General features: G+C 42.8%; 1 protein-coding gene across 4 annotated transcripts in view; it reads right to left on the bottom strand.

The window, feature by feature from the left end:
• LOC115124271 (prosaposin-like) overlaps positions 1-11,969 on the bottom strand; it is an 85,152-nt gene extending 73,183 nt beyond the window's left edge. The window contains exons 1-12 of one of the 4 annotated variants that reach the window (XM_065017517.1): positions 11,680-11,969; positions 11,140-11,346; positions 10,683-10,756; positions 9,212-9,290; positions 8,962-9,068; positions 8,711-8,858; positions 8,273-8,564; positions 4,085-4,218; positions 3,832-3,993; positions 2,674-2,804; positions 2,377-2,500; positions 429-646 (exon numbers count right to left, since the gene is read on the bottom strand). The gene's annotated coding sequence lies outside the window, so the exon portion shown is untranslated. The other 3 variants (XM_029653703.2, XM_065017519.1, XM_065017518.1) reach the window with 3 other exon arrangements.
• Positions 11,970-12,217: the final 248 nt, after the last annotated feature.

Below are 12,217 nucleotides of genomic sequence, written 5' to 3'. Positions count from 1 at the left end.
CATATTAATGCCCATGATTTTGTAATGAGATGTTTGACGAGCAAGTGTCCACATACTTTTGGTCATGTAATGTATGTGAAAATGGCACATTTCTATGTTTTGTAGTAAAAAAAAGATAAGTGACAACAAATTTGTAGTTTTTGTAATTTGTAAGTGACAACAATTGGTTAAAATCATATGATGCATACCGATGATGTCATTGGAAACGCTTCTCTTTATCTTTTTTACTACAAAACATAGAAACGCGCCAAGCTGGTGCACAATACCAGTGGAAAGTGGAGGAATCGCATGGGTTTAAGAGAAGACAGGATAATGACTATAATCCTCATGGGGAAATTGTTTGTGGACAAGGACATTGAGACAAATACAGACATAAGTACGAGTTTTGTCATGGGTTTTGGTAGTTGCAATGAAAACAAAACACTCACGTTTGCCGCAGCATGTAGTACTTTCACAGTAAACCGGTTCAGCCTTTCGAACATGTTGGCTTCCCTGTGCTTCTTCACTTCCTTAGTTCGTCACTGTCGGCGTAGAAACAGCCGGACGACGGGATCCGTCACATTGACCTCTGACCCCTCATCGTTGTCTCCAGTGATGAGTGGCTGGAGCTCTGGAGGCAGGAGCTCTGGAAGCAGGGGCTCTGTTTCTGTGGAGGCAAGACAATGTGTTAGCTTAGCACAGTGTTTCCCAACCCTGGTCCTCCGGTACCCTCAACAGTACACATTTTATTATAACCCTGGACAAGCACACCTGATTCAACTTGTCAACTAATCATCAAGCCCTTAATGAGTTGAATGAGGTGTGTTTGTACAGGGCTACAACGAACATGTGTACTGTTGGGGGTACAGGATGACCAGGGTTGGGAAACACTGGCTTAGCACTTCCTTTGTGTTGCGTGCTAGTTCCTATTGTGTGTGTTAGTTCCATTTGTATGTACACTGCATACGGAAAGTATTTAGACCCCTTGACTTTTTCCACATTTTGTTACATTAGTCTTATTCTAAAATTGATTAAATTAGTTTTTCCCCCTCATCAATCTACACCCAATAACCCATCATAACAAAAGCAAAAACAGGTTTGTAGAAATTTTCGAAAATGTATTAAAAAAATTGTAAAAAGATGACATTTACATAAGTATTCAGACCCTTTACTCAGTACTTTGTTGAAGCACCTTTGGCCGAGATTACAGCCTCGTGTCTTCTTGAGTATGACGCTACAAGCGTGGCACACCTGTATTTGGGGAGTTTGTACAATTCTTCTCTGCAGATCCTCTCAAGCGCTGTCAGGTTGGATGGGGAGCGTTGCTGCACTGCTATTTTCAGCTCTCTCCAGAGATGTTTGATCGGGTTCAAGTCTGGGTTCTGGCTGGGCCACTCAAGGACATTGAGACTTGTCCCGAAGCCACTCCTGCGTTGTCTTGGCTGTGTGCTTAGGGTCGTTGTCCTGTTGGAAGGTGAACCTTTGCCCCAGTCTGAGGTCCTGAGTGCTCTGGAGCAGGGTTTCATCAAGGATCTCTCTGTACTGTGCTCCGTTTATCTTTCCCTCGATCCTGACTAGTCTCCCTGTCCCTGCCGCTGAAAAACATCCCCACAGCATGATGCTGCCACCACCATGCTTCACCTTGGAGATGGTGCCAGGTTTCCTCCAGACGTGACGCTAGGTATTCAGGCCAAATAGTTAAATCTTGTTTCTCATGGTCTGGGAGTCCTTTAGGTGCCTTTTGGCAAACTCCAAGCTGGCTGTTATGTGCCTTTTACTGTGGAGTGGCTTCCATCTGGCCACTCTACCATAAAGGCCTGATTGGTAAAGTGCTGCAGAGATGGTTGTCCTTCTGGAAGGTTCTCCCATCTCCACAGAGGAACTCTGGAGCTCTGTCAGAGTGATCATCGGGTTCTTGGTTACCTCCCTGACCAAGGCCCTTCTCCCCCGATTGCTCAGTTTTGCCAGGCGGCCAGCTCTAGGAAGAGTCTTGGTGGTCCCAAACTTATTTCATTTAAGAATGATGGAGGCCGCTGTGTTCTTGGGCTCCTTCAATGCTGCAGAAATGTTTTGCTACTCTTCCCTAGATCTGTGCCAAAACACAATCCTGTCTCGGAACTCTACGTACAATTCCTTCGACCTCATGACTCAATTCAAAATCAATTGAATTGACCACAGGTAGACTGTATACTTATGTAAATAAGTTTTTAATTTTTAATAAAGGGGCAAAAATGGCACACAAAAAAACTGTTTTTGCTTTGTCGTTGTGAGGTAGCGTGTATATTTTTAAGGAACATTTATTGAATCAATTTCAGAATAAGGCTGTAACGTACAAAATGTGGAAAAAGCGAAGGGGTCTGAATACTTTCCGAATGCGCTGTATATTTAAGCCCTGACCTGTTCCGTTGCGGACCCACTCCTGCAGTTCAAACAGCTTAGTGAAGTTCCTCTGTAGCGCTGCCTCTGTGGTGTTGCCGTAGATGTACATGTAGCAGGACGGCTCCTCAGCCCCAGCAGGAAGCTGCTCACACACACATACAATGAGTACTCCTAACAACATCATGGCAACTGGAATGTGAAACTTATGTTTAGCAGTAAGTTCCACACCATTATAATGACTACAGTACAGCTGTCATCCACTGAAGGGTGTTATTACAGGATGGCTGAAGCAGGTAGGGTGATGAAGGAGCATACCTGCTTCTGCTCTCCAGGTTGGAACGTGTAGTTCTCCTTCTCATCCACTATCTCAACATTCAGCAGGCCCTGCAGCACCTGCACACTGGTGTTGCCCAGGTCCTCACTGACATAGTTATCTAGGTGGAGACCTAGAGGCAAGACGAACAAACACATGCATGATTAGGATTGAAATGTACTTTGGGTAAGGAATCAGTAACCACCATGTTGGCCCTTTCCTATTCTTTCTATACACCAAGCCACTCGGCTCCGTCATATCCTCACATGGTTTCTCCTATCATTACTATGAGGATGACAACTACTTTTCTCCTTCTTCCCCCTTCTGACACCCAGGTGGCGACACCCATCTCTGCGTGCCTGGCAGATATCTCAGCTTGGATGTCGGCCCACCACCTCAAGCTCAACCTCGACAAGACTTAGCTGCTCTTCCACCCGGGGAAGGCCTGCCCGCTGAAAGACCTCTCCATCACGATTTACAACTCCACAGTGTCAGCCTCTGAGTGTGCAAAGAACCTTGGTGTGACCCTGGACAACACCCTGTCGTTCTCTACAAACATCAAAGCAGTGACTCGCTCCTAGCTTGTGCCATCAAACCCCTGCAACTTATCCATAACGCTGCAGCCCTCCTGGTTTTCAACCTTCCCAAGTTCTCCCATGTCACCCCGCTCCTCCGCACACTCCACTGGCTTCCAGGCGAAACTTGCATCCATTACAAGACCATGGTGCTTGCCAACAGAGCAGCAAGAGGAACTGCCACTCCCTACCTTCAGGCTATGCTCAAACCCTACACCACCGCTGGTCTCTTGGCCCTCCCATTCCTACAGTAGGGCAGCTCCCGCTCAGCCCCAGCCCAGTACAATCTCTTCTCTGTCCTGGCACCTCAATGGTGGAACCAGCTTCCCCATGAAGCTATGACAGCTGAGTCCCTGCCGATCTTCTGAAGGCACCTCAAACCCTACCTCATCAAAGAGTATCTTAAATAATCCCCCTCCTTCCTCACCTTGAGTAAAGGTATATTTACTATGCCTGTGATGTGGTTGTCCCACCTAGCTATCTTAAAATGAATGCACTAAGTCGCTCTGGATGAGAGTCTGCTAAATTACTAAAATATAATTACTCTCAATGGAAAACAATGAGGGAGAGGGGGAGACCCCAAACCTGGGAAGTCTGCGATGAAGATTGTCTGGTTGTCCAAAGAGTCCTCTTATCTCCTGAAACTTTGTCCTCCAGGGAGAGAGGTCCACCAACAGAGCCATGGATTTGGGCGTAATGGTGACCAGTCTGCCTTCACAATGTTCACATGGGGGTCAAAGATCCTAACTGAAGGGAAAAGAGAATTCAAGACCAAACTGCGAAGAACATTTCTATCCATGTGGAGGATGTGAAAGATCACAAAAAGGCTATGTTGTACCGTTGTTGGAAGCGTTCATTGATGGACACCCAGATGTCAGAGATGTTGTAGTGAGGCAGGTGGCGGCTCAGGCAGGTGGCATACTGCTTCAGCATGTCCCCATGGTCCTTCCACCGCCGACTCTGAGTGAACACCTACAGGTGCACCACAGAACTATTTCAGAACATGTAATTACACACACACAAAACATGAACACCACATGAATGGGGTATACATAAGACATTCACAACACCTTTATGGAACCAGTCATAACACCTTCATGAGTATTGCAGTATGAGGTACTCAGATCCGCCTTCTCCCAGATACTGTCACAGAAAAGTTCATAATTAAATAAGATGTACGCAATCAATATTTTCTAGAAAGGTGTTAAGTGAATGAATGAACATTATGGGCGACCTCCATTCACAACGTGTTCTTATCTCTGAGGTCCTACTGTATGTAGGGCTGATGACTCTGTATGTAGTTCACTTAAAATCAGACCCAGCGTGCCATCATTGTTCAGATGGGATGTTGAATGGTTAATGAATCGACTTGAGCTTATACTCCTCAGTGTCACATTCCCCATGTTTTCCACTTTTGCTTTCTGACCTTTCCTATGACTCTATATTGGTGTTATGGTTCAGTGGCTCACCCCAGGGTTGAGGTATCCAACCTCTCCTGTTTTTCCATCTTGGTAGGTGATCTTGACATGCTGGTGGGAGCGAGAGTGAGTACCCATACAGGCCATTATAGCCCGAGGTCAAAAAGCAATATATATACACATTTGTGCACATAATTTTAGAGAAATAAGCATTTTGTGCATATGGAAAATTTCATAGATCTTTTATTTCAGCTCTTGAAACAACACATTACATGTTGTGTTTATATATATTTTTGACATCCCTGTTAGTGAGCATTTCTCATTTACCTAGGTATGCCACACCTGTCCGGTGGATGGATTATCATTATACAGGTGCACCTTGTGCTGGAGACAATAAAAGGTCACTCTAAAATGTGCAGTTTTGTCACACAATACAATGCCACAGAAGTCTTAAGTTTTGAAGGAGTTTGCAATTAGCATGCTGACTATAGGAAAGTCCACCACAGCTGTTGCCAGAGATTTTAATGTTTACATTTACATTTAAGTCATTTAGCAGACGCTCTTATCCAGTGTTCATCATAACATTGTTTTAGAGAATTTGTCAGTGCGTCCAAACGCAGACCATGTGTAACCATGCCAGCCCAAGACCTCCACATCCGGCTTCTTTCACCTGCGGGATCATCTGAGACCAGATACCCAGACAGCTGATGACACTGAGAAGTATTTGTCTCTTTCTTTCCGTCTGTCTTTTTGTGGGGAAGAACTCATTCTGATTGGCTGAGACCTGGCTCCCAAATGGGTGGGCCTATGGCTGCGCCCACCCATGGCTGCACCCCTGCCCAGTCATGTAAAATCCATAGATTACGGCTTTATTTATTTATTTCAATTGACTGACTTTCTTATATGAACTGTAACTCAGGAAAATCGTTGAACTTGTTGCATTGTTGTGTTTATATTTTTGTTCAGTATATATCACACTGAACATACCAAACATTAGGAACACCTTCCTAATATTGAATTGCACTCCCCGACACTTTTGCCCTCAGAACAGCCTTAATTCATTGGGGCATGGAATCTACAAGGTGTCAAAAGCGTTCCACAGAGATACTGGCGCATGTTCACTCCAATTCGTCCCACATTTGTGTCAAGTTGGCTGGATGTCCATTCAGCCAACATTCTTCCTACACACAGGAAACTGTTGAGCATGAAAAACCCAGCAGCGCTGCAGTTCTTGACACAAACTGGTGCACTTGGCACCTAATACCATACCCAGTTCAAAGGCACTTCAATTTTATGTAATGGCCATTCACTCTTTGAATGGCAGACGAAAAAATATATATATATATTTTTGTGCATCTGTCTCCTCCCCTTCACCTACACTGATTGAAGTGGATTTAACAAATGACATCAATAAGGGATCATGGATTCACCTGGTCAGTCTGTCTTGAAAGAGCAGGTGTTCTTAATTTGTTGTATACTCAATGTACACAGACACACACACACACAGTGCTTTCGGAAAGTATTCAGACCCCTTGACTTTTTCCACATTTTGTTATAATAGTCTTATTCTAAAATGTATTTAAAAAAAATTCCCCTCATCAATCTACACACAATAACCCATAATGACAAAGCTAAAAACTGAAATATCACATTTACATAAGTATTCAGACCCTTTACTCAGTAGTTTGTTGAAGCACAGCGATTATAGCCTCGAGTCTTCTTGAGTATGACTCTACAAGCGTGGCACACCTGTATTTGGGGAGTTTCTCCCATTCTTCTCTGCAGATCCTCTCAAGCTGTCAGGTTGAATGGGGAGCGTTACTGCACAGCTATTTTCTGGTCACTAAGTTGACTGTGCCTTTAAACAGCTTGGAAAATTCCAGAAAATGATGTCATGGCTTTAGAAGCTTCTGATAAGCTAATTGACATAATTTGAGTCAATTGGTGTACCTGTGGATGTATTTCAAGGCTACTTTCAAACTCAGTGCCTCTGCTTGACATCATGGGAAAATCAGCCAAAACCTAAGAATTTTTTTTTGTAGACCTCCACAAGTCTGGTTCATCCTTGGGAGCAATTTCCAAACGCCTGAAGGGGTACCGCTCAGGAAGGAGACGCCTTCTGTCTCCTAGAGATGAACGTACTTTGGGGCAAAAAGTGAAAATCAATCCCAGAACAGCAGCAAAGGACCTTGTGAAGATGCTGGAGGAAACAGGTACAAAAGTATCTATATCCACAGTAAAACGTGTCTATATAAACATAACCTGAAAGGCCGCTCAGCAAGGAAGAAGCCACCGCTCCAAAGCCAGACTACGGTTTGCAACTGCACATGGGGACAAAGATTGTACTTTTTGGAGAAATGTCCTCTGGTCTGATGAAACAAAAATAGAACTGTTGGCCATAATGACCATCGTTATGTTTGGAGGAAAAGGGGGAGGCTTGCAAGCCAAAGAACACCATCCCAACTGTGAAGCACAGGGGTGGCAGCATCATGTTGTGGGGGTGCTTGCTGAGAGAGGGACTGGTGCACTTCACAAAATAGATGGCATCATTAGGTAGGAATATTTTGTGGATATATTGAAGCAACATCTCAAGACATCAGTCAGGAAGTTGAAGCTTGGTTGCAAATGGGTCTTCCAAATGGACAATGACTCCAAGCATACTTCCAAAGTTGTGGCAAAATGGCTTAAGGACAACAAGGTCAAGGTACTGGAGTGGCAATCACAAAGCCCTGACCTCAATCCTATAGAAAATTTGTGGGCAGAACTGAAAAAGCAAGGAGGCCTACAAACCTGACTCAGTTACACCAGCTGTCAGGAGGAATGGGCCAGAAATCACCCAATTTATTGTGGGAAGCTTGTGGAAGACTACCCAAAACATTTGACCCAAGTTTAAATGATTTAAGGTAATGCTACCAAAAACTAATTGAGTGCATGTAAACTTCTGACCCACTGGCATAGTGATGAAATAAATAAAAGCTGAAATAAATCATTCTTTCTACCATTAATCTGACATTTCACATTCTTAAAATAAAGTGGTGATCCTAACACCTAAAACAGTGAATTTTTACTAGGATTAAATGTCAGGAATTGTGAACAACTGACTTTAAATGTATTTGGCGAAGGTGTATGCAAACTTCTGACTTCAGCTGTATGTAAGGAATATTATAAGGGACAGTATAAGATCCCTTTCTACTACCCCTGAACAAGGCAGTTAACCCACTGTTCCTAGGTTGTCATTGACAAAAATAATTTGTTCTTAACTGACTTGCCTAGTTAAATAAAAAACAGAACTGCACTCCAGATCAGGACAGCAGAATGTATGGACCAGTTTTACTTCTACAAAACCTCGTTCCACACCCCTCTGCAACTCCCATCGTTCTGCTGACTCAAGCTAGTCTACGCTACTGTTTGGTGCTGACGGATAGCAGTGTTGACACTGATTGAGCAATTATTCTGGTAACCCGTAGAGTTGGGAAATAACTTTAGCTGACAGTACACTCAGTGACTCCCAACTGTGACAATCAAATCAGGGCTTTTTCTTAATTCAATACATGGAAAGGACTACAAGTTTATCACAAACTCATCCTCCATTTCAACAGGAGTAGTACCTGTGTGATGAAGTGAGAGTAAGCCAGGAAGAACTGTTCAGCCAGGTACAGAATGGTGAACAGAGTTGCCAGCTTGTGTTTAAACCGTGTTTTGAAGGCTATGGGGGCAGAATGGATCCTGCAGAGGTGTTTTGGGTCTCTGGGTAAACACAGGAGATGCTGGGCTGTGGGGAAGGAGATGTGAGTGGCAGCACTGGCATGAAGAACTCTGGGAAGCGACTAAAGAAGTTCCTGGGCCAGTCGGGGTAGCAGAAGACAGGACTCATGGCCAGCATGGCGTAGGCAAACATACCTAGAGATAAAATAAAGGACAATGTGATCAATAGGGGATTATAGATTAACTTAAATAGTGGATCATTATTATCATTTTGTACTTTGAATTATAATATTTGATCATTCGTTACGATAACTAAATACAATTAATCAATGGGTTCTCACCGATGCTGAAGAGTTGGGAATTCATACAGTGAAAGTAACTGACAAAGAAAATGCCAAAAAAAACAGCAGACAGCCGGCAGACAGATCCAGACGAAGACCACCTCCGTGGACAACCAGTAGACTCACCGTTTCATTAGGCAGAATCATCCTGTGGGACAAACACACAGGATAAAACACATACAATCTTGTGAGATTGGGGCAGTTTGATAAGCCGTGCAAAACATGACAGAGCAGGGCCCTGTTTAACTAACCTGAAAGGGTAAAAAAAGCCAATGGTGTGCCAAGTATGACATGAAATATTCCCCACCCAGTCTGCATCCAATTTCTTGATTCCAGCAATGAAGTGTACTATGGAAATCTGCCAAGGACATAGATCAAGATATTCATATTATAGGAGCATCCTAAAAGTTTATCACACATATGTAATTAGGCATATACTCTTAATAGAGTAGTAATGAAGACAAGTTTCCATGGATTCAATATAATGAATTTGGCACAGACCTGAACCCTCAGAAGAGTACAGTTCCAAAGTGGCACTTGGGCATTGTTTTTCTTAGGATTACGTAATCCATCTATTGACCTGAAAATAATAATATACAGTACCAGTCAAAAGTTTGGACACACCTACTCATTCAAGGGTTTTTACTATTTTACTAGTTTTACTATTTTCTTCATTGTAGAATAATAGTGAAGATATCAAAGCTATGAAATAACACATATGAAAAAAGGTGGCTACTTTTTGATGACAGCTTTGCACACTCTTGGCATTCTCTCAAACAACTTCACAAGGTAGTCACCTGGAATGCATTTCAATTAACAGGTGTGCCTTGTTAAGTTAATGAATGTGTTTAAGCCAATCAGTTGTATCGTGACATGGTAGGGATGGTATACAGACGATAGCCATATTTGGTAAAAGACCAAGTACATATTATGGCAAGAGCAACTCAAATAAGCAAAGAGAAACGACAGTCCATCATTACTTTAAGTCATGAAAGTCAGTCAATCCGGAAAATGTCAAGAACTTTTAAAGTTTCTTCAAGTGCAGTCGCCAAAACCATCAAGTGTTACCAGCCTCAGAAATTGCAGCCTAAATAAATGCTTCACAGAGTTCAAGTAACAGACACATCTCAACATCAACTGTTCAGAGGAGACTGAGTGAATCAGGTCGAATTGCTGCATAAAAAAACACTACTAAAGGACACCAATATGAAGAAAAGACTTGCTTGGGCCAAGAAACACAGGAGCAATGCACATTATTCAAAATTTGAGATTTTTGGTTCCAACTGACTCAGAGTAGGTGAACGGATGATCTCCGCATGTGTGGTTCCCACCGTGAAGTATGGAGGAGGAGGTGTGATGGGGTGGGGGTGCTTTGCTGGTGACACTGTGATTTATTTAGAATTCAAGGCACACTTAACCAGCATGGCTACCACAGCATTTTGCTGAGATACGCCATCCCATCTGGAACTGCATCAGATGACCTGGCCTCCAATCACCCGACCTCAACTGAAATGAGATGGTTTAGGATGAGTTGGACCGCAGAGTGAAGGAAAAGTAGCCAACAAGTGCTCAGCATATGTGGGAACTTCTTCAAGACTGTTGGAAAAGCATTCCTCATTAAGCTGGTTGAGAGAATGCAAAGTGTGCAAAGCTGTCATCAAGGAAAAGGGTGGCTTCTTTGAAGAATCTCAAATATATTTTTGTTTAACACTTTTTTGGTTGCAAAATAATTCCATGTGTTATTTCATAGTTTTGATATCTTTACTATTATTCTACAATGTAGAAAATAATAAAGAACGAAAAACTCCTGAATGATTAGGTGTGTCCAAACTTTTGACTGGTACCGTATGTACATAAGTGTGCATACACTGACACACACACACACACTGAAAAAAAAGAATGTCAATCAACCAAATATATTATACCTAACAGCTCTTTAGTACAATGGTTTCATAAGAGGTTAACTACTCACCAATATCTATTGGCATCCCATGAATGTCAGCTGGAAGCCAATGAGGCCGTAAAGGTAAGAGTGGTTGTTCCATGCTGTTTTGTCCAGATGTACCAGTAGGTGGATATGAACATGAGACAGGAGAGGTGGTAGAAACAGCCCAGCATGATTCCCACAGCACCCATAAAGAAGACCCAAACATGGAAATTGAACATTGATGCTCTCATTAAAAGACACACACACAAAGGGGATAGCATACAGTTGCTGTTCTAATCACTGAATCAGAACTTGACCTACTAAAGAGAATCATCACATAGACCAGGTACATATAATCAAGAGGCAACGGCTGCAGGAAGTTGAAGAGAGGGAAGCGCACTCCAGGTGGCTAAAGCATTCTCAGGCACAAATTAAAATGACAGATCCTGCAGCCCTTTTGACTCAGGATAACTAAGCTTAGTGAAAATGACTGACAGCTCACCAAACAGGAAGTGGAAGATGCCCAGAGAAGCAGGGTCAGTCGGGCAGTTTAGGAGATACACCAGGTGATGCCAGGAGGACAGGTCCTCCTTCTCAAACCCAAACAGATGCTTCATCCTGCTCTCACTTTCCATTACCCTCTCTGCTGTTGGTGCCGTGTCCTTGTCCATGGTCCCTTCATCACTACTCCCAGAAGAGTCCCCCTGTTCTGAAGACTACTCAATGAAAGGAGCACCTAAGCCAATTCACACTTCATAAGAGAAACATCTTTACCCTACTGTTCACAAGAATGCAATAGGTATGTGTTGTGTACTGTATGTAAATTCCACAATGCACTATAAACCATAAGACACAATCAATATAAATATAAACACTTAATTGTTTATCCTGATTATAAACTCATTGCGTATGTTGCACGTATAAGGATGTAATGCAACTCACTCACCGTAATTCACGTATTACTCAAGCTAAATCTCACCTTGCTATAAACAGTGTAACAATTTACTGAAAGCAGAGCTACAAAGCAACAATTGTTACATACCTGCAGCAGCATTGTCGCACGCCCCTGCCTCCATACTTAACTCGGTTATGCAACCACAAAAAAACACTAGATATATGGACAGGGATGTCAACCTAGCAGAAGAAGGTACCTCCTTTTCCTAGGGAGTTTTTTCAACACAAGTAAACAGTTGGGTACGTGTCAGCCCGTGTTCAAAGAAAGGCTGTCTGGAAAATCGACTGGGAACCTGAAACCGTGCTCAGCGTCTATTGTTTTTTTTTCACGAGACACATCTACTACTGCTAGTGGGGATCTGGAAATGATATGACGACAGCGGTTGGGATGAGAATGGTCTTTGTAGATGGTTAATAAAACAAATCTAAATTACCTCCTGAAATAACATTGCATTGTTTCTGTGAGTGGTCATTGGTCACCTACACATTTTTTTAATATATAAATCTGGTTGAACAATAATCCAATATAAACATATTCCCACACTAGCTAGCAACAGTTAGCCTGTCCAAATCTGCATATCACCTATAGTACAGTAGATGGCAATAATGCGCCGAAGCGTGTGAGA

Source organism: Oncorhynchus nerka, linkage group LG4 (genome assembly GCF_034236695.1).
Source record: "Oncorhynchus nerka isolate Pitt River linkage group LG4, Oner_Uvic_2.0, whole genome shotgun sequence".
Lineage (NCBI taxonomy): Eukaryota > Metazoa > Chordata > Actinopteri > Salmoniformes > Salmonidae > Oncorhynchus > Oncorhynchus nerka.
Note: the sequence above shows the minus strand (reverse complement) of the source record. Positions and strands in the feature narration are given on the sequence as shown.